Source organism: Acomys minous, assembly GCF_964271855.1.
Source record: "Acomys minous genome assembly, chromosome: 17".
Taxonomy (NCBI): Eukaryota; Metazoa; Chordata; class Mammalia; order Rodentia; family Muridae; genus Acomys; species Acomys minous.
The window spans coordinates 66,792,730-66,816,603 of NC_140500.1; positions in this window are offsets into that span (position 1 = coordinate 66,792,730).

Here is a 23,874-nt window from a genome sequence, read left to right on the forward strand (position 1 = left end):
TTGGTTAAAGGAGGAGAAGAAGAAGAAGAAGAAGAAGAAGAAGAAGAAGAAGAAGAAGAAGAAGAAGAAGAAGAAGAAGAAGAAGAAGAAAAGAAAGAACGAAAGAAAGAAAGAAAGAAAGGAAGGAAGGAAGGAAGGAAGAAAACACTTTCAAACAGTAAGGGTTATGACCTTACACATAATTTCAGTTTTTAAAAGAAATCACTCATTGGAATTCTTAAGATTCACCTACCCCTCTTTTCTAATCCTTTTGGAAAATGAGGCAGTGGGTAGCTACTTGTTGTCTGTCTGTCCAAATACCCCCACGTTCCATATTACTTGTCAAGCAGATCACTGGTGGAATGATATGCTAATCAAGGTTAGCCTGTCTCCTAGAATCCAGCCTCTCCCACATGAAAAGCACATATTCTTCGTCCCATTTTTCTCTAATTCTGTTGAACAAAGAAACTATACTCTACGTGGTGTATTTGTGTTGTGGCAGGTGGAGGACTGGAGAGAAAGGGACAGAGACACACAGAGAAAGAGACACAGGGAGGCAGAGACAGAGGCAAAGACAGAGAGACAGAGAGAGTCACGAAAAGGCTCAAAGGCACACAGAGAGGCACAGAGACAGAGACACAGACAAAAAGCTGTATATTTGTATGTATTTCTAAAACCCATAAGAAAGTGAGTACCAGATAGTAGGATTCACCACAGCATTCATTTTTTTTTTCTGTTTACTATCTCTCTGAACCTATTCATCTATTAACAGAGATAGCTGTACTCCCACCTTCATGGTGTAACATGTAGTTCAAAGATGAGGAGAGTAGTGAATAAACATACAGACTCTGTATTCGTGGTAGCAAATGACAGCAGTTCCAAACTGTAATCTCCAGGACTGTGGAGATTTCATGAGAATGTTCAGTCTTTCTCCACTTGACAGAATGGGCACTTTGACAGAATGGAAAGACTTCCAGACTTTGCATTACTACCCCAAAAACACTGGTGATAATTTGTCATGAGTAGACATCTGAGTTGCTTTTCACACCCTGTGTGGTAAATTGATCCTAGAATTGCTGGAGCAGGTTAAGTCTTTCCTCCAGGGTACTAGTCACAGATCATGGCAGCACCCCAGATTTATTCACATCCTCTCTCCTGCTGAACCAGTTACCTACATTTCCAATCAAACTAACCTCAAAATCTAGAAGTCAACCTCAAACTACATATAACCCTTTAAAAAGGAGCAGTGTGCATATGCCCAGATAGCAACAAATGTAACCCTGGAGATTTTAGCAGAATATTTTCTGCTCCCCCCCCTTTGGAATCTCTTCACATTTATCCACCATAAAGAAACAGCTGTGTTTTTGGATTCTAGAGAAGGATCTGTTTATCTTATGTCAAGACAGAATTTGACCTGGGGTGAATTATTTTTATACCAAAAGTTTTGTGGCCTGCCTACCAGGAAGGAAGATATTCTTGTAAACAAGGTGACAATGAAACTACTGACATAGCTGTTTCATAGGCCTGGATAATGTTTTTATTATAGATGTAATAAGATCTATAGAGAGAGTAGCCAGAGGCATCTGGAGGAGTCCAGAGCAGCCATAGCTGCCTCTGAGGAGAGGACACTAATGGGGAGCAGACAGGCCACAGCCAGGGCCTCTTCTCAAGAACAAAGCAAAAAGGTGAGTCAGGGAAAAAAACTCATGAATTGAACATAGCAGGGAGTTTTAGGGTGAGGAGAGGGAACTTGGAACACCCTGGGAGCTGGCATAGCACTGGGGAGGTATGAGGGGCAGAAGAATAATACAGGTTCCTTGATATTTGTAAAAAGTACACATGAGTAGGGACCCCAGGAGCCAGATGTTAGCTTGGGCTTTCATATGTAACCACAGGTATATGCCAAAGGAAGTAACCTTTTCTGGTGGGCAGAAACCCACTTCACAGGTTCCTGAGGAACGCTGACTGTAGGCCTTAATGTCTTCCAGCACTTTTGCAGGTTTTCACCCACCCAGGCTGAGTTGATTGGGACCTAACATTTCCAAAGACACATTTGTATCTTTTTCTTTGGCTAACAGGATATTCAAGCAGTTGACTCTCCAAAGGATGGAATCCCTCCAGGAATCTCATTCTGGGAGAAAATAGAAGACTAAAACCAGACGTAAGGAACTGATCTCCACAAAAGAGATTCATCCCTTGTCAGAACACCTTGTTGGAGTTACTGGACTCCAGACAAGAAGAGGGCAAATGGTCTTGGACTGTTTAGCTATGCAGGACTCTAGCCTTCTACTTAAAACCTTATGCCTGGAGCCTAAAGACAAATCTGGGAGGGCTAGGTCATTGCATCTCTCCTCTCTCTCTCTCTCTCTCTCTCTCTCTCTCTCTCTCTCTCTCTCTCTCTCTCTCAGGTTTTTATCCATTCTTTGTGAATTTCACAACATATACATATACTCAAATCCCACTCATATTCCTGTCCCTTTATATTTGTCCTGTACTTGAAATCTCTCCCAAATAAAATAAAATAAAATGTATAAAACATTTGTGGATAAATGGATTGAGCTAGAAATGATCATAATGAGTGAGTTAACTCAGAAGCAGAAAGACTCAAATGGTATATACTCACTTATATCTGCATATTAGCCCAACGGGCATGTCCCACGAAAGCCTTCACTTACCAGGAAACAGAGACAGAGGAGAGGACATTCTAGTGGGACTCTAGATGTGAGATTCATGAGAGAAAGGCAAAGTAGAAGGACCCAGAGGGTCCTAGGAGCCTACAAGTAGAACATTATGATAGGCAGATTTGGGCACAGGGGTCCCACTCAAACTAGGCACCAGACAAGGACAATACAGGCGGTAAACCTTAAACCCCTACCCAGATCTAGACAATGGACAGAACACTCTCCACAGTAAAGTGGAGAGTGGGATATTACGTTCTCACACACTCTGGTGCCACACCTCTGACCATGTCCCCTGGATGGGGAGACCTGATGGCACTCAGAGGAAGGACAGCAGGTTACCAAGAAGAGACTTGATACCCTATGATCATATAGAGGGGGAGGTAATCCCCCTCAGGAACTGTCATAGGGGAGGGGAATAAGGGGAAAATGGGAGGGAGGGAAGAATGGGAGGATACAAGGGACGGGATAACCATTGAGATGTAACAAGAATAAATTAATAATAAAAAAAAAAAATAATTTAAAAAAAAAAAATTAAAAAAAAAAAAAAAACATTTGTCATGGAAGCTGTAGTGTGTCACAGAGTGCCACACAGTATATCCCCCTGTGCACACATCTTCGCTTGCAAATGTTCATTGCAATGAATCATTGGTCTGGTCCAAGGCCTTTGGTTTCTGTCACTCTATCAATAGTGCATCCTGGCTAAGTCTGTGTAGGGGGTTTGGGTTCATTCTGTGCATGGTCCTTGGTTGGTGTTTCAGTCTCCACAGGCCCCTCTGGTCCCTCTTGGCCCTGTTGGTCTTCTTGTGAAGCTCTTTTCACCTCCAGGTCCTTTTCCCCTTCCCCCCACTTTCCACAAGACTCCCTAAGTTTTTCCCAGTGTTTGGCTGTGAGTCTCAGCATCGGCTTGCAACTGATGCTGGGTGGAGCCTCTCAAAGGACAGCTCTGCTAGGCTCCTGTTTGCAAATAGTGTCTGAGGGTTGGCTATTTTACAAGGGGGTGGGTCTTGGGTGGGGCCAGGCATTGGTTGGACATTTCCTTAATCTCTGCTCTATTTGCTCTATCTTTTTTTTTTTTATTTTTTTCCTCCTTTATTAATTTATTCTTGTTACATCTCAATGGTTATCCCATCCCTTGTATCCTCCCATTCTTCCCTCCCTCCCAATTTCCCCTTATTCCCCTCCCCTATGACTGTTCCTGAGGGGGATTACCTCCCCCTCTATATGCTCATAGGGTATCAAGTCTCTTCTTGGTAACTTGCTGTCCTTCCTCTGATTGCCACCAGGTCTCCCCGTCCAGGGGACATGGTCAAAGGTGAGGCACCAGAGTATGTGAGAAAGTCATATCCCACTCTCCACTCTACTGTGGGGAGTGTTCTGTCCATTGGCTAGATCTGGGTAGGTTCACAACCATAAATATTTGCTCTATCTTTATCCCTGCATGTCTTGTAGGCTAGGCCAGTTTTGGGTCAATGTTTTTGTGGGAGGGTTGATGTTCTCCTCTTCAGTCTTCATGGTGCCTACTACCAGGAGTTTCATCTAGGGTCCCCCTCATATATTCCCAGAAGACTATCCTGACTTAAGTCTCCAGCTTGCCACTGAGATGTCCCCATGCACACTTCCTCTTTTCAGGCTTCATGTGGGTCCTCTAATAAGGAAAAGGGGACTATCTTTGACAGGAACTCTGTTGTTTGCTTTTTGATCACTTTCTCCTGGAAGGACTGCCTTGCCAAGCCACAGGGCATACTCAGTCCTGATGGGACTTGATGAGCTGGGGTGAGTTGGTATGGGGGTCTCCTCTTTTCTGAGGAATAGTGGAGAAGGGATAAGAGAAGAGGGAGGGAGGGTGAGACTTGGAAAAGTGGAGTGAGGGGGACTACAAACAGGATATAAAGTGAATAAATAAATAAATACTTTAATAAAAAATAAAACAAAAAAATATTGGATCCTAACCATGACTCCTCCTATTTTTCCTGTTGTGGCTGTTTCTTGTGGAGATCCTGCATCTTTGAATCAGTAGGAATGGCAATTTCTCATGTTTCAATAGTTCACAGATGATGCTGATTTTGGCATGGATCAACTCAAGGTCCTGGATCTGGCCTTGGGTGGTAGCTGAACTGATCAGCTTGCACCTCCAAGGCAAGCTCTCCATCACTTAGCTGACTAGCCCACCCAGTGTCACCACTGGCAAGAGGCAGAATGGGTTCTCTGGCTTTCATGCCTTCTGGGCAACCCATGTAGATGACTGCAGGTGGTGAGGGCATTACCTCTTGCCACCTAAAGGTGGTTTTCCAACACTAACACCCTCAAGGCTTGGATGGCTTACCCAATACTGTATGTCATTCTGTCCTCCCCATCCTGGTCCTACCTGAATACTGTCCCCCTCTGGCATCAGAGACAGCTCCATGTGCTGCCTAGCTGAAGTCCTGTATCTTTTAATCCCCCTTCCCAATGTACTCTACACTGACTTACTCCCTTTTTACTATACTTGTCTGATTAATTAGCTTATTAAGATGCAAGGCTGAACGTCGCTAATTTGTAGTTTCCAGTGCCCTGGATCTGATTCTTGGTATAATATTGGCCTTAGAAGGAGACTGTGTGAGGCTTCTATATGTCCATTGCATTAAGGAGAGTTTCAGTTGTATGGTTGATGTTGAGATTCCATTATAAGTGGATATTAGCCTATAGTAGAGGACAAGTATACCACAATCCAGAGACCCAAAGAAGCTAAGTAACAATGAGGGCCTAAGGGAGGAAGCTTGAATGTCACTCAAAAAGGGAAATAAAAAAGACATCTGAAGTAGATGAAGAGAGAGAACTAGGTGAGAGAGGGGGTGGGGAGGAGAGAGAAGATGAGTAACAAGTTCAGGAAAACAGGGGTGAGAGGGGTAGGGCTGAGGATAGAGAAGAGGAAAACCAGTGGGTGGCTATCTCTGGGAAAACCTGGAGACCTGCTTCAGGCTAGGCTCCTGGGAGAATATGGGGTAACTCTAGCTGAGACTCCTAGCAGTAGAGGATATGAAGACTAAAGTGGTTACCCCCCAGATAGCCAGGCCAATAGAGGAGGGAGACACCAACCTATGCACAAAACTTTTGAGCCCAAATTTACCCTGCCTACAAGATGGGCAGGGATAAAAATGTAGCAGAGTTGGAGGAAATGGCCAGTCAATGACTGGTCCAACTTGAGACCCACACCATGGGTGAGAGCCAACCCCTGTCACTATCAATGATACTCTGCTATGCTTGCAGACATGAGCCAAACTGTCTTCTGAGACGTTCCACCCAGGCAGGAATCAAAATGGATGGTGTGACCCATAGCCAAACATTAGATAGATATCTGAGAATCTTGAAGAGTTGAGGGAAGGATAGAGGGACACAAAGGGGACAAGAACTCTATAAGAAGACTAACAGAAGCAACTAACATAGGTCCATGGGGGCTCACAGAGACTGATCCCCTAACCTAAGTTCATGCAGAGACTTGACCTAGGCCCCTTACACTTATGGAGCTGATGGACAGCTCAGTCCTCATGTGGGTCCCTTAGCAACTAGAGCAGAGGCAGTCACTGACATGGACACAGTTTTTAGATCACTTTCCCCTTGCTGGGCAGCCTCAGTAGTAAAGGATTCTATTAGTCCTGATATAAGGTGTGGTGGTGGGGTGGGATGGCAAGTGGGGAGGCACACTTCTCTGAGAAGAAAGAGAGAAGGGAATGGAGGGTGGGAGTGTGGGACTAGGAGGAGAGGAAGGAGTGAGCTGAAATCATATACAAAGATAATGAGTAAATAAATAAATTAGAGAGAGAGAGAAAGAGAGAGACAGAGACAGAGATACAAAGACAGAGAGAGAGAGAGGGGGGGGGAGGGAGAGGAGAGAGGAGCAGCGACAGAACTCTGTGACTCAGATGTTTCATTTTTGTCTTCCTTCAGTCATGAGTCTTAAACAAGAAGTTCATATTTCTTTTAAATTGTGAATGACTTCTGTAGCATTGGCCAATTATATTCTTTTGGTTGTGAGCCATTTAATCAGACTTCTAGCACACTGGTTCCATCATATATAAGAGAAGTGATTTTTGTTCTTTTCAGTCCACTGGGTGAATACATGACCAATTACCTTTAGGTCCATCACCGCTCATTGCTATTTTGGAAGTTTTGGCTTCAGGTTCCTCTCTGGGTTCCTGGCTTACCTTGTCCCATTTTTCAATTGTCTGGCCAAGAGAAGAGTCCAGGATATCATGGCTGTCTCAAGACACAGGTTGACCACAAAGCATGAGATTAGATTTTTTGTTCACAATATGGGAGTCACAAATACTCTCCTCTCAGTCACTATTTCTTTGATTCAAATACCTTAGTTTTTAGGTACATGTGACATTACACCAATGAGTCTAACATTCATAGTCTCAATAATTAATCATAGGTCACCTATTTTGTTCTTCAGGGAATGAAGACTATCAACTATCTCTACCTGGGGATTATGTAATTAATTAAAGTACAGTTGCTTACGTGGTCTTGTTTCTTTTCTGCTCTGCACCTGAACTCTGTTAAAGAACTTTAATGAGAAAGAAATATGCAGTGATTACCATGCCACCTTAAATGCCAGTTTGCAAAGCATCTAAGAACTAGAATAAATCATATTATTTAGTCATGCAATTTCATTTGTATTAACCCAATTCAACCCCATCATATGATAGACAGGGAAGGGGAAAGGAAGTGCATCTGGGGAATTAAATGAAATTATATGTAATGCCATTGAATTAGTGACATTTCTGCTATAGAAAAGGAATGAATAATTGGAAATAATTCCTACTGACTTCTAGTGAGTGTTGCAAGCATAGGGGTTAGACTTAACTAAGGAGAAAATACATTTGAAAATGCAAGGTGTTATTGTTCTAATTATCATTCATGATACTTGATAAAGAAAATTAAAAGTACAAATCATAAGTGAAGCTAACCTCACATCACACTAGATCATTGGTTCTCAACCCGTCTAATGCTATGTCCTTTAATAAAGTTCCTCATATTTTGGCAACTCCAAAGCATAAAATGATTTTCATTGCTATGTTTTGATAAGTGTAATTTTTTAGTGTTATGCATCATAATGTATATTTTCTTGGACATAGAGGTTTGCTGAAGGGGTTGTGACCCACAGGTTAGGACTATTGCACTAGAAGTTTTTTAATATTAAGCCACAACAGTACAGACTATTTATAATGATCATTAATATGTAACAGATATATTTCCATCATCTTTCTATTATATGAAAATGATTCCCTACACAATATATAATAATTTCAGCGGAGTTTAATTTATTCATTTTTTCATTAATATAGTAGGGAGACTAAGTAGGATGAAGTCTAAAAACTAAATGTGCTCAAGGAGTCTTTACGTATTTTCAAAATAACTTATTTTTAACCTATACATATTCAAAGTCATAGGGATTTTGGGATTTCTTCCATGTAAATCATTTCATTCTGCTTTTCTGACATTTATGTTTTTGATTATTTGTTTATAGCTTATCTTCTTCTTACTGATCACTGAGGTCTAATCTGTTTATCCTATCATTACAATTCTTAATTTTAATGATCCTTTTGGTCCAGTGAAATGTCTCATTGGGTAAAAGCACTTGTTGCCAGGTCTCAGGACCTGAGTTAATTCCCCACATCCCATGTGGTGGAAGAAGAAAGTTATAAGTTGTCACATGACAACTCCCACCAAGCACACACAATAAAATATCAAATACAATAAAAATTAATTCTTAATTAAAAGCAAATTATTGTTTTTATATTCTTCTCCACTGTTTTTCTTTTTACAGATGAATGCAGTTGATGTATTTCTTTCTTGAGCTGCATCAACCACTTTTAACCTCTGAGTCTGGTAATATTTATGTTTTGATCACCAAGTGCTCTCCTTCTGCTTCGATTTGCTAAATGGTCTCCTTATAGTCCCAATCTGTTCTTTCCAGTGAACTCTATCTGAATATTAAATTGTATGATGCATGGAAAGGTATGGTACATCTAGGTGATGTTTTTCTCCAGAGAGGATTCAGTCTCAACAGTGTAGCAATAGGAAGATCACATGAAGCTAGTTATGGTCTGTAGGCTACTCTCAAATGTCCTTAAGTATCATTTTAATTCTGGTTTAGCAGCATTTGTCAAAGGCAGCCCTGGAGAGATACAAATAATTATCCTGCATCGCTGCTGAGTGTTCCTTTACATTTTAGAGCCTGTTTTCCATAATTGGCATATCATTATTGTTGTTGTTATTGCTTGTTGAGGACTAAGATGACTCTTTTCTTGAAATTCAGTTATTTCCTTCTTGGTTTCATATCTGCTTGTTTTGTATAACACTATAAGGAAATGACTTGTGGGAAAACCATGTAACTGTTGTCAGTCTTTCTTGGTGTCTGATGCATCTTTCATACCTGCCTGGTGCAGCAAACTTACATCCCAGTGCTGTGACCTGGAGAGATGGCACAGCAGTTAAGAGCACATCTTTCTCTTACAGAAGACCTTGTTCTATTCAAGGCATCCAAGCTCGTAACTCTAGCTCCTGCAACTACTTGTAACTCTAGATCCAAGGGAATCTGACATCACTGTTTTTTGCAGGCAACCATGCTCACCTACGTGCCAGGACCCACAGAAACATGTAATTAATAGTAAATGCCACTGTTCACTCCTCATTCTTGTGAGGATTCTTACAATTTTGAGGGTTTCTACCTCCCCATGACAATTAAACAAAGGTCCAGAGAAGAGCAACACCCAAAACATCAGGCACACTCAGACCGTGCTTCCTTTTTCCTGAGTTCCCAACCTCAAGCCCTCGCTGCCCTCAGGAAATCTGCTTTCTATTTAAAGGTAATCTGTCTGATCTCGTTGAATTTGGCTTCATACATTTGCCTCCTGTAAACATTTCCATTTTATTCGGAACAGAGGAGAAAAAAAAAATCTCTCCATATGACCCCGAAATGCAGTTTCAAAAGGCACGAAGGAACAAGGACTCAATTCCCAGGGTTTCAATTATTTTGACCAAGGCAATGTCTTTCAGTTACAGGTGAAGATACACTGGCCTCATTATCATATTCAAAGAGACATTTCGCATAATTTTATACCTTGAAACAAGAATTTCTCTTGTGCTATTTCTCCTGGGCAATGAGTGACATTTTCTGTCTCCTTGAATCCCCTAGCCTCATGTGCCCTTTAATGTATGGGAATGACTTCGAGGAATATGTGTATGCAGCAAGTATCTTAGTTAGTTTCCCCTTGATGTGACAGAATACACAAAATGGTATTCAACTCAAAGACTGTTTATTTTGGCTCACAAGTTGAGAGCACAGTATATCCTGGCAGGGAAGGCGTGGTGACCAGAGAGTGGGGCAACTTCTCATATTCCTTCCACTGTCATGGAACACATAGAAATAAGTGCTAGTACTTAGCAAGCTCTCTTTAATTCAGTTAAGGACTCCAACCCATGGAATAATGCCGCTCAACTTTCACACTTTAGCTAAGTCTAGAAAAAAAATATATATGAGTAATTTGTTTCCCAGGCAATTCTAGAGTCTGTCACAATAATAATCAATATATACATATCATGACTTGCATATATAAATTGTGATTCTCTAAACCCTAAAGGGTTAACAATGATTATATATAAAACTTTAAACTCCTACCCAGATCTAGCCAATGGTCAGAACATTCTCCACAGTTGAGTGGAGAGTGGGATATTACTTTCTCACATAGTCTGGTGCCTCACATTTGACCATGTCCCCTGGAGGAGGAGACCTGGTGGCACTCAGAGGAAGGACAGCAGGTTACCAAGAAGAGACTTGATACCCTATGAGCATATACAGGGGGAGGTAATCCCCCTCAGGAACAGTCATAGGGGAGGGGAATAAGGGGAAAATGGGAGGGAGGGAAGAATGGGAGGATACAAGGGATGGGATAGCCATTGAGATGTGACAAGAATAAACTAATAAAAAAAAAGAAAAAAGAAAAAAAGGAAAATGTTCATAATTCACTTGGAAATTTATTGTCTGAATTTTTATCTTGTTACATACTACCCAGGCAAGATTTCATATAATTTTAGTATGGAACTTTATTCAGTCTGTGCTCTATGATCCAACCAGACATTGATTAAAATATTTTAATAATGACGAGTTATGATAGATATTCATTTACATTCAGAATTTTAAACACACCTAGACAGGAAAGATGCTTTTGTCAAGGCTACCAAATACAAATAACGAAAACACTAAGAATGTACATTTTATATAATTCCCGATTGTGTCATGGTTCTTCTTGCTGTTGGTAGTTGATTGTATATATGTGTGATAATATAAATGAATATGGAAAAATAAAAAAAATTAAAAAATGAAAAAAGTAATAAAAACCGCCTTTGCAGTGACAGATCAATCACCTTGCCATAATTCTCTAAATAATAGAGTATATAAATGATTTACATTCATTAAGTATCTAATACTTAGTGGTTTAATGTATATGCAAATACATGTCTGTATCTAAGTGCTCTTGAGAAGAAGTGAGAGGTGGAGACAGGAGAATTCCCAGAAGCACACAAGTTGACTGCCTTGGTTTACATAGTAGTAGGCAACCAAAAAAAAATTACATTTTAAATGAGATGAGAAGAGAAAACCAGTGCATGACATTACTGCGTGACTTCCACATGTGAACCATGGCACACATGCACCGATACTAATACACGACCACAGAAACACACAAAGATTTTCAAATGTACCTACAGTGCTTTACATTTCTCAAATTCAAGATACTTTTACATAAAAAGTCTTAAAGGTGAGGCACTAAAGAAAAGACTTAGAAAACATATATTTTCAATTTTTGAGATTTATTTATTTAATGTGTATATATTTATCTGCATATGTGTTGATGTACAATATGTGTGTTAGAGAGACCATAGACACAAGGAGAGGGCGTGCCCTGGAATAGAGTTACAGGAGGTTGAGAACTGCCTTGCAGATGCTGAACTCAGATACCCTCAGAGCAATAGGCGATTTTAAGCCCTGAGCCACCTATCCAGCCCCTGGAGATATATTCTTAAATATTTTTCATAGTGTAAACATATGAACTAAATTAACATAAATACTATCAATGGATGAAATATACTGTAAATAAACAAACTGAGACTTTAGTTAGTAAACCATAGGAATAAAGGAGCCTTTACTTAAGAGCTAGTGAATTTTTGTAGTTCATTTTATTTAGGTTGAATAAAATGTGTACTTTGTGCTGCTTTCCTAGCAGTAATTATTCAAGATTCTTAGTTCCTTTTAGTTCATAATGTATTTTAAACTATGAAATAGCCCCCATAAAATAAATTCAAAACTGGGAAAATTTGAACTTAAAGTATTATGTCATTCTTTTCAAGATTCAGAAGTATTAGGTGAATAAATTGAAATTTGATTTAAAATAGGTTTGTGAATCATAGGAATTTTACAATTTCAGATTAACAAGATTGAAAAAGAAAGTAAAAACTGGAAATGCAGTTTAAAAAAACAATCAGGATTTGGATAGGTGTCTCTGTATTTAGCAGAGCTTGCTGCTTTTCTAGAAAACCTGAGTATGACTCTCCCTAGCAACACATCTGTATCAGGGGCCTCACAACTGCTTGAAACCTTCTTTTGACCAACATAGGTTCTGCATCCACCTCATACATGCATGCACACACACACACACACACACACACACACACACACACACACACACACACACAGACAAATAAATAAATGCAAAAGTCTTTAAAGAAAGAAAATCCAACACTTTGCATTTATACATTTGTATCTCTTTCCCCAATCTCTTAGTGTAACTGATGACAGAAAATACCAAGAAATCTTTCCAGCATCTTTCCACACAATCACTATGGTGTGGATGTGAATGTCCTGGTGATCTCAAGAATTTCAAGAATGTTAAAAATAAAGTCAAACACCTGATGCCCATCAGGCCATGCTTCAAAGTCATTATTCTTGTCCGTGTTGTGATGATGAAGCATGGTTACACTGGTGATTGTGAAATCATTGGTGATCACAGAGCAAGGAAAATGGAGACCCTTCCAGATGGCTTGAACAAGTGTGTAATAATCAGCCCTAGGTGTGATGAGGAGCTCTGAAATCTTGAGAATGGAAGAACAATCTGCTCCTGAGATGTCAGTTTGGCTTCATTGTGCTGACAATTTCAATCAGCATCATGAACCACAAAGAAGCAAGAGAAAAAAAACACACAGGAAAAATTATATTATTCTTTTTCTGAAGATATAAAACATAGAAATAAAAAACTTATGTAGGCTATGGAAAAATAAAAGAAAAAGAAATTGTGAAAAGAAAAGAGCAGAGATCTTGGTGGTAGTAGAGCATAGTAACATATTACAGACAAATCTTTGTTATTCCTTGCTTCACGTGGAACCGTCATAAGTAATTTATACTTATGCACTGGACTCATTTAAACTTTACACTTATTATTACAATGGTCTTAGGAGACACTGTTTTCAGATTTTTATTCTGTGACAGGCCAGATTTTATAATGCAGTATTTTTTATACATGCACATAATAAATGAATAAAATACAGACAATCTTGGTATGTTGGTATTGAGGTATAGAGTTTAAGAGATGTACAATATTTACTGATTAGGGATTCTACCCAGCATGCATGAGACAGAGCTGGCATTTTAATCAGCACACCATATTTGAGTGTAGTCTTGAGGGTTGTGGAAATGAGAACAAACTGAAACATGACTTAAATTCTATGCCTTTTATGCTTTCTCATTTTAAGTCCCATAAAAGATTGATGGCCAGCACCTAAGCAATTATATTGTTTGTGTTATTGTTATGGTTAAATAATAAATGTTATGAGATACAGATAGAATTAATCATCATAGTAAAAGCACATCTCAAGAGCAGATTTCGTGGTGTTTTACTATGGCAAAACTGCTACTAAGATCCCCAAAGACAATAAACATAATTAATTTCTAACATCATTTAGCATAGGATTCACTTGAGAATGGAAAATTTGTAGTGTAAAAATAAGATTATGGCCATAAAAGTATTGTACAATGTTCATTCTGTTTATTTTCAAGTGAATCCAATCAACTGTTTCTTCACACACAAAACTACTCTACCAATAGGCAGGTTGAGATGGAAGATGATTTTTTAATTAACTATTCAACACTGGGCTATGAATTTAGCTCAGTTGGTAGACTACCTGCCTAGCAAGTACAGAGCCCCATGTTTCAATCTGTAGTACGCAAACTGGGAACGGTAGTTCATGCATGCAACCCTAGTACTTTAAAGATGGAGGAAGGAGGAACTTATGTTCAAGATTATCTTTGGCTACTCAGAAAGTTGAGGGCCAGATTTATCTAGAGTTCCAATCTCAAAATAATAGAAGAAGCAGATGAGGGATGAATATATTGGAGAGTAAAGAAAGAAGAGAAGAGGAGGAGGGGGAAGAGAGGAGAAGAATTAACAACCAGCTAGGGAATGCTGAGGGAGGACGTAGACCAGTAGAGTTCAAGGGGGATGAGTAAACATAATGCATAGACAGTTACCCAAAACTCTGTAATGTAGGAGCATCATATTTAGCCTTCTGGCCCAGTATATCTGACAGACATATTTGTGAGTCAGGAATACAGAAGACTTGCTTATCCTGTCTTTGCAGAGTGTGGCCATTGACTCTGTCTGCATCCAAGCTTGCCTTTTTTTTTTTTTTTTTTGCATTTTGTGTGTACAGGTGTGTTTCCATAAGTGGGTAAGGGCACCATAGGTATGTAGGTATCCTTGGAGGCCAAAGGAGTTATGAGAATCACTGGACCTGGAGTTATGAGAGCGCCTGACATGGGTGCTGGTAAATGAACTGGAATCCTCTGGAAGAACAGCAAAGATTTCTAACATCTGAGCTGTCCCTTCAGCCCAGTACCTCTATCATCTCATGGCATACTTACAAAAATTTCTTTCAGTGTATTACTTCCCTTAGAGTTTTATAATGATAAAGCTTTACTCTCTTACAATATATTATACTGATTATGTGTCTCCTTTCTTTTGTAAATATATTGGTCACACGTTTTATTTCTTGGCTGCAGTCATTTGATATAAAATTATTTTGTAGCGTGTTTATGGCATGCTTATCAAATTAGCATTAAATATGTGTTATAGTTTTATGATGCAAAATTGGATCTCTGGTGATTTATTATGCTATAATCCCATGAAACAGTTCAACTCTTTCTGGTTGTATGGTGAAATGGTCCCAGGAGGATGTGCTTGCACTATAATAACAGTCATCAAATTTGGATAGAGAAGGGAGCATTTTAGGAAATTCTCATGGATACTAATGTTGTATCAAATTATTTATGTTCATTTTATTTAAATGTGTAATTCCATAGAGTCTCTTAAAAGTGCATGTCCATGACCATAAAATGAAAGCAAAAGATAGGATGTTAAGCAAAACTACAAACCTATTAAAATTTAAATAAACCACATTAACTAGATAGTGACATTGTTTTCCAAAACTTTAATTTAAATTGCTATGGAAATAGATTTTCATATCCTATATTTCATTTAGGGCTTATTTCTTATTTAACTATTTAGCTGTTTAGCATGGTAGACCAGCAGTTAAAGCATCTTTATTATAATTTCTGTTACTTTTCAATGTATCATTTATTTTATTTTTTTAAAAAGATTATTTTAATGTGTGTGTGTGTATGTGTGTGAGTGTGTGTGTGTGACATTTTTGTAATAAAGCCTGTGGAGGCCAGAAAAAGGCATCAGCTCCCCTAGAGCTGGAGTTACAGATAGGTGTGATCTGATTGCCCTGTGTACCAAGAGCCAAACTCGGGGTTCCCCTTAAGAGTAACAGGACATTTAATTATTTTGTCATCTCTCTGTTTATTTCATTTTAGCCACTAACACATCATTCTGTTAAGTTAGTTTACTGGCGCACAGCAAAATATTGTAATAAAAAGAAATTTTATGAAATTATTCATTAATTACAATTAAACTTTCAGAGAAATGAATTATTTGAATTGAGATTATCTGTGTTATCATATTAGCATTTTCAGATGATATTATAGTTATGAAATTTACATTTTATGAGAGTGTTAGCTACAGAATAGGTTTATGATATCACCACTACATCTAAAATACAGAAATATCCTATTGTCAAAAGCTTGTTTTATTTTTAAGAATCACCTTAACATTTAGATGCATCCATTAACCCTTAATATTTCTAGTATTTCTAGCAATACAAAATTATCTAAAATGATATCAATTCACACATGCACATATCCAAACATACATACTGCTGACAAGTACCCAAGGGCCATCTGGTAAATTCTGTAGCCATTTCTAAGAAAATCTCTCAGGAAATGTAGGTTACCTAATTATAATATCATCTGAAAATGCTAAAATGATAACACATGCAAATTCATTTCCAGTCATTCATTTGTCTGAAAGTGCAAAAGTAATTAGTCAATGAATAATTTCTCAAAATCATGTTTATTTTGTATGATTTCAAGACTTTATTTATACCACCTCATGTAACAAGTTATATTTTTATTTAGCCCTAATAATTTCATATATGTATCTAATGTATTCTGATCATGTCTTCCGAGACCCCCTCCTCATGTCTCTCTCACAACTTTCATTTTCTGTCTTTTAATCCCTGAGTTCAGTTAGTGTTGACCTCATATTTACACAATTTTTGAAAATGGTCATCCTATCAGAGACCACATTCATGAAGAAAAATTAGTTTTTCTTCTCCACCTTCCCTTAGCTCATCATCTAGGTGTTGGGTTTAGTGAGCCACTCTCCAGTTCATGCTAGAAATTTAATTAGTTTGATCTTGTGCATATTTTGTTCACAAGACTCACCTGTGGTATGAGTTCCTGAGGGCAATGGCTTTCTCATGTCTAAAAGGCACTGATTTGCAGAAGTCTCAGGCAATCTGTGACTCTTACCATCTTTCTGCCTCTCTTTTATGTTTCCCATGCTCTGCAGAGAGAATGGATGATGTAGATGTTGTATTTAGGATTGATGACTCCACTGTCTCTTTCTCTCTGCCCTCTGATCAGTTGCGGGTCTCTATATTAACTGACATCCAATACAAAAAGGGTGTTCTTAGATGAGAGTTCTGAGCTGCACTAATCTATGAATGTTAAAGTAAGTGTTTAAAAGGCAGTTCAACACTATGTCCATTTAACAAAATATTGAACCCAATATTTTAAGGATGGCAAGCACTGATAATTTATTCACAGTGTATCTTTTCTTTAGTGCAATCATTCTATTGTATAAGTTGGACAGTTTATTTAAACACTGTCCCAAAGAAAGCCCTTCGATTACCTCTAAGTTTTGCGGCTTTTATACATAAAGCTTTATAAACATTTTACAATGTTTGTAGGCTTCAGTGTGGAACTAAATTTCTATTGCCTCACCCACCACTTAGATTGCTGAGTTATATGGAAAGTACCTGTTTTATTTTATAGGACATTTCGACAGTGTTTTCCAGAACAAATGTGCTGTCTCAAATTTCTAAAAAGATCATGTGAGTGTGTCTTTTTACATCCTTATCAGCGTTTGATATTGTCACTCTTTTATATTTTACAATCTTTATAGTTTAGATGAAATTTATATAAGCCCCTCTAGTCCTCATATATAGATGTTTTTGTTTTGATTTACATTTGTGTGTCTCTGTATGTATGCATGTCACATACGTATGGATGTCATTGGAGGTCGTAAGATGAAGTTGGGTCCACTGATGCTGGAGTTACAGATAACTATGGTCTGCCATACATGGGTGCTAGCAACTAAAGTTGGGTGCTCTAGATAAACAGGAAATGCTTTAAACTGATGGACCATCCCTCTGGTTATTTGTAGTTTTATCCATCATATTGTTTCCCACAATGGCCATGACGTATCTTCTCTAGTGCAGGCTGAAAATTCTGGCTTTGGACTCATTGCATCTCAGTTTTTGTCATTAGTAAATGCAGCTTGTTATCATAAATATGCACAGAGAAAATTTTCAGGACTGAGACCAGATCTTCTCAGCTATCATTCTTAGCCGAGTCCTTTTGCAGACACTAACTTACCCATAGGGAGCATGTAGGCCCAATGAGGGGTAAAGGAGCAAACACAAAGTCCTCTCTTTTGCTTTAGCTTTAGACATGTCTGAAGTGAAGTTCAGCTCCAGGGAGAATTCCCTCAATTGCTTTTGCTTCATCATTTGACTTCCTGTTTTTGTCACCATTACAAGACTCACTTTCAGGTGGATCTTTCTTGGGAGCTTGCTCCAGGAAAGCTCTCCCTGACAGCATTCCCTCTGACTCTGTTTTCTGGCTTTTTCTACTGTTCTATTTTCACTTCTGGTGATATGATGAAAATATCCCTTCATAGAGTAACATAGGGGAGAGATGATTTAATTTAGCTAATAGTTACTGGACACAGTCCATTCTCATGGAAAAATCAAAGCAGCAGAAATTAGGAGCTGGTAGTCACATCACATCACAGCCAAAAGCAGAGGTATGTTTGTATTCAGCTTGCATTCTCTATTCTTACACAGTCTGGGGCACATAACCACGGAATGGCACTATAAAGATTTTGGCTGGATCTTCCCACAAAGATCAAGACCATACTTTCCAGACATGTTTATGGGTCAACCTGATCTCAACAATCCCTCAAGCCAACTCATGTCCTAAGCCATTCTAATGTTGTGTTAAACTGACAATTAATACCAACCATATATACTTAAACAGTAAAACTGACACAGTACTAACACTTACTTTTAAAAAGCTATTTTGTATGTATAAAATATGGTTTTAGGCACATCATCATTACATATTATAATAGGAAATTTTAGGACCATGTTGCAGACTGCCAGCTTATACCATGAAACTTGGAATAATAACTGAGATATTTTTATATATTTTAAAGATAAGTGCTAGACACACACACGCAGACCTTAAAAAGTCTATCAGACAGTTCCTGCTTCAATTCCATCACCATCACCTACCTCCAACATTTGACAAAGACTAAGAATTTTAAAGGAAATTGCAATGAATTCTTTACAAATATAGATCTACTTGGCTTCCTTCTCTGTCTCCCACCCCAACTAAATCCATAAGATTGTGAAGTGTGGTAAAGAAAAATTGGGGAAACTTACAGGAAAGATGGGATGTTTAGGGACATATCTGAACAAAGAAACCAGTAGCTTCTTATTCCAGATTCTGAAGGAAGGATGCAGGCTGACTTTGCTTGTAACAGTAAGGGCAGGGAAAGAACAGACAGTGGTATGCAAGCATTAGGTCTACTGTCCAAAATGACATTTATTTCTACTGTAAAATCAACCTCTATAGAACGCAGCTGTACCACCCATCATGTGGTAGTCATGTATAGTAAGAAGATGTGTATGATGGCACTAATGTAACAAGTATTTGGGCAAGAAACCTATAAGATGTTAGATGAAAATTTGAATTCTTCTTTAGGAGATTAGACAGTGTAGAAGCTGGCTTTGGAATAAATTTCCAGTGATTGAACACAGGCTCTAATGAAAGGTGTTTTTATTCTAAAGGGTGGACAACTGTCAAATCAATAGTAAAATTATAATGACTATTTTTAAAAGTCATTTTGTTCTCTCAATTCTAATCCTGTTAGAAACAACAACAGGACTATAGGAAAGTAGTGGCAGTTTTACAATATACTAGAAGCTAGAACTATGGTCAGGCTTCTTGAAGGACACTTATATAGAATGGTGCTATGATGGAGAAAAATCTACCTACTCATATATTATGTTGCGTGTTCGCAAGCAGGCTAGGATGCCATGACTGATCTACAGATCTCAAGTACTAAGTACTCTTGGGTAAGGAAGAGAATGAACTGTACAGTCTTGAAGATCAACATTGTCTAGAATAACTCTTTTCAGATGGCATCTATCCTCATAGACATCCTAGTTCCCCAAAGAGCCAGAGAAGAAGTAAGTAATCCAGTTTGAAAGCATATAGCTTGAGCAAAGCTTTGGTGTTCATATGGGGACCAAGAGTTCATATTTGAGAGCCTTGCTAGAAAGCTAAATCCTGTTCCTCTTCATCTTTGCTACATGTCTCATGGTAGAATGCACAGAAACCTTTTAGGAAAGGTTTTCAAAAGGATTGAATGGGGTGCAAAATGGTAAATCATCTCAAGTTTTCATGGGTCTGCTAGTAATTGTAAATGGATTGGCTATTTTTTGGCCTTTGGTCACAATCAAGGGCACATGATGTTAACTATTTCAAGTTCCTGTTTTGGTTTTCAGGCAATAGTGACACCATCTCCAGGAAGATTTGTGAAAGCATGCAATGTTCTTATGGATTACTATGGATACTGAAAGAGAAAATATTTCCATTTATTAGAAAAGAGGATGACATTTAGCTTTCTTAAATTTGAAATATGTAGAGCTTAGTAAATGGACTAAAAATTTCTGTGTCCAAGTTTTAGTGGTGATTGGTGATTGATAGTATTATTGCATATATGACTTCTGGATTTTGTTTTATTTTATTTTGTTTAAGGACAGGGTTTCTCAGGATAACCTTGGATGTCCTGGACTTTCTTTGTAGACCCGCCTAGCCTCAAACTCACATAAATCTGCATGCCTCTGTCTGTCTGAGTGCTGGGATTACAGATGTGCACCACCATGCTTGGCTACTAATTCTATTTTTTAAAACCCTATTTAAAGTACCTTTTTGTTTGGAAAGAAAAGTAACTTCCATTAAAGTAGGTTGATATTTCAGTTATATTAATTTGTTTTCCATTTTCTCGGCTTATTTTCGCTTCTATAGACTGTCTATGTCATGAATATTTTTTCCTGAAGTAAAATAGTAAAAACATAAAACTACAAGTTACCTTTCATTTTAATTAGGGATACATTTAAAATATTACATTTAAAATATTAATACTTTAGTATTAAAATATTTTAAAAACATCTTTATTTAGTAACACTGATAAAATTATCATATGATTTCATGAACAGAATTAAAATATTGGACATTCTTGACTTGTATTTCAATTGTCACAATAAGACTGCTTATCACATTATTATTATATTTATACTATGATACTTTCTAAAATGTTGGTTCTCTTTCTGTCAACTGTGGCATTACTTAACATTTTCCCATAGCCTTTTCCCTTGAAATAGGTCATGATATTATAGTATGTCCTCCTATCTCTTATTTTTCCACTTTTGTATTACCCACCAGTAACTTAATATTTAAAATGAAATTTGAAATGTGAATTAAATCTTTCTCCTACATTAGCAGTACCTCTATGTTGTATGTGTCTTTCATAAATCCTTGTCTTAATTTTAGTCAGTTCTTAAGTTTTAATTGGTATTACTGCCATAGAAAGTTGGCTGAAACTTTCTACTTTGCTTTTGATCAGCACTAACTCTTCACGTCTTCAGTAAATATAAAGAAATTCAAATATTTATGTAAGAATCTCTTGCTACATGTTATCAGGGTTGGCATCACATTTGACAGACAAAACCCTAAGGTAACACCAAAGCTTTGGGTTAGCTTATTGTATTCTTGTGCCCTTAAATTTGGCTGAAAATTAATTTTTTTCACCTGTAGACTATGATTGGTAAAGGTAATGACAGGTTACCCACTCTGTGGCTCTTTACTAAGTGACAGTCATTGGAATTCAAGTATATGCAAGTATGATTTCATTTATTAGATCTATCTCAGCTAAATTCAGAGAGAATCTTCTGCTAGCCTTTTTTAAAAGAGTAGCTATATTAAATGATATATAAGGAGCATCATATGACTATAAACTGTGGATGACTCCAGGAGTCTCAAGTCCATCTCCAACCTATAGCACATAAGAAGTTGGGGTCCTTGTTGGCCATAGGAAAGGAGCTTTATCAGCTATAGCATTGGTTATGGAAACAAATGCTTTTCTTATTGAGCCAGTAAATTTAAACACAGTGTAACAGGAAAAGCACATGGAAACTTACTAGGCTAATCCTCGGTAGCAGACCAATAGGAAACCAGGAGAATAAAGAATCATGAATAGTGTTTTAGAGTTTTGGTAACTTATAATTAAAATACTTCTCTACACAGAAGCCACAAATTATATATCCATCCGATTGAGAAGTTAATTCAAAAACAAAATCTAAGGTTTTTGTTTTTGTTGTTGTTATTTTTGATGTTGTTTTACCACACAAGATAGCCTCCACTCACTAGGCCTTATTCTTACGATCTCACTGATTCTATTTCAGAATCTTCTTGCAGGAGCTGAAGTGATAGCTCAGCAATTAAAGAACTTATGTTATTTTCCAGATATGCATATCAGGCAGCTCACCATTGTCCATAATTTTATCTCCAAGAGTTACAATACCTTTGTAGATAACTACTTTGTGGTGCATATAACTCACTCCCTACACAAACATACATAAAATTTAAAAATTGATCTTACAAAATAATCTTATAGATTCTTGATAGAGGGAAGGAATAAAATTGACCCCATTCCAATATCCCTTGTGATTGGTGCAGATCATGCCCTTTGTATATTTTAAGTGTTACTGCTTTTTAAATTGTCTTATGTATTTTTGTGTATGTGCTCATACATACTAAAGTGTGTGTTAGAATTTAGACAAACAAGCAAAAACAAAAACAAAGTGGTGGAAATCATTTCTCTTTATCAAATAAAACTCAGATCATCAGTTTTGGTGACAAAAGCCCTTTCTCTATGAATGACATCTTCATCCCATTTCCTGTTACTTTAATTTACACAGCTGTGTGCTAAGATGTTCAGGTTTTAGGGAAAGGATTATAGGATATTTTACTTACAGTTACTTCTTCCAAAGTTTGTCCTATCTGCTCTATAGCTGGTTAACATCCCTTCATAGAACATTGCAATTTTATGCTGTTTGACAGTTCATACATCACGTATATGCTGCATTCTGATTACTTTTGAATATATCTTCTCTCTCTCTCTCTCTCTCTCTCTCTCTCTCTCTCTCTCTCTCTCTCTCTCTCTCTCTGTTGTTTTGGTTTGGTTTTTGGTTTTTTGAGACAGGATTTCTCTGTGTATCCTTCACTGTCCTGGACTCTCTCTGTAGACCAGCTTGGCCTCAAATGAACAGAGATCCACCTGCCCCTGCCTCCCTGAGTTTGGGGATTACAAACATGAACAACCGTGCCCAGCACTTATACCTTCTCATATATCTCTTTCTTTGTTTCTTTCTCCTCCCTATCCCTATCTCACCTTTATTTCTTTTTCTTTTATTTTGGGAAATTTGTGTGCCATGGATCTGGAGTGATATATTTGAGACTGGTGAGCTCATCAATGGGTACACAGGAGGAGACAATGAGTTCCTTCTGCAGAATCCATCAGTAGGCAACAGATCAGCAGTGAAGGATAGGGTCTTCATGGTCCCCTCATGATTTATGACTGTCAACAGGCTCTCCTGTACAGTAGCAGCTGCTGTGAGATTGATTGAATAAGTAGGGTTATGTGTTTTTCCAAAAGATAGCATCCATAGCTCTTCTTCATATCTTCTAGCTCTTAGATGCTTTCTGCCTTATCTTCAGTAATATTCCTTGACCATCAGGGAGTCTTCCTATTCCTTTCTTAAAATGTAACTCATTACCATCTTGGTAGATAACTCAGGAGGATTTGACTCTTTCACGGATGGTCTTAGTCAAGAGAACTTAGAATTGCATATGCTTCACAGAAATTATGAGTATGAGATGAAATGCTACAGATTAAAACTAATAATCTGTTCTGAACAAGTAATTTTATACTAGTTATGGATGCTTTATTTGCATGACATATAGGAAAAATATTTTGCTCACATGCTACAGCCACCATCCCTACACATGTGATTTCTTAATACCCAAATTTCAGCAACTGGGTTTCTTTTGGGTTTAGGATTTCACATGCTATATTATTTTAAATCAAAAATAATTTGGCTGTGATATTTTGATGGTTAATGCTGTGACCTTGCATAGAGAAGTGTCTAAGTCATCAGTAAAGCTGACTGTGTGTGTGTGTGTGTGTGTGTGTGTGTGTGTGTGTGTGTGTGTGTGAAGGCATGCTCAGTGAGGATTAACTAAGTGCATGTGGAAACGTCTGACTTGACTGTATGTTATCTGGCCATTGATAGAGGCCCAATGGGAGTAAAAGGAGGAAGAGAGAAAGCCCACAGCATAACCATTCTCTCTCTACCTCCTCAATGGTGT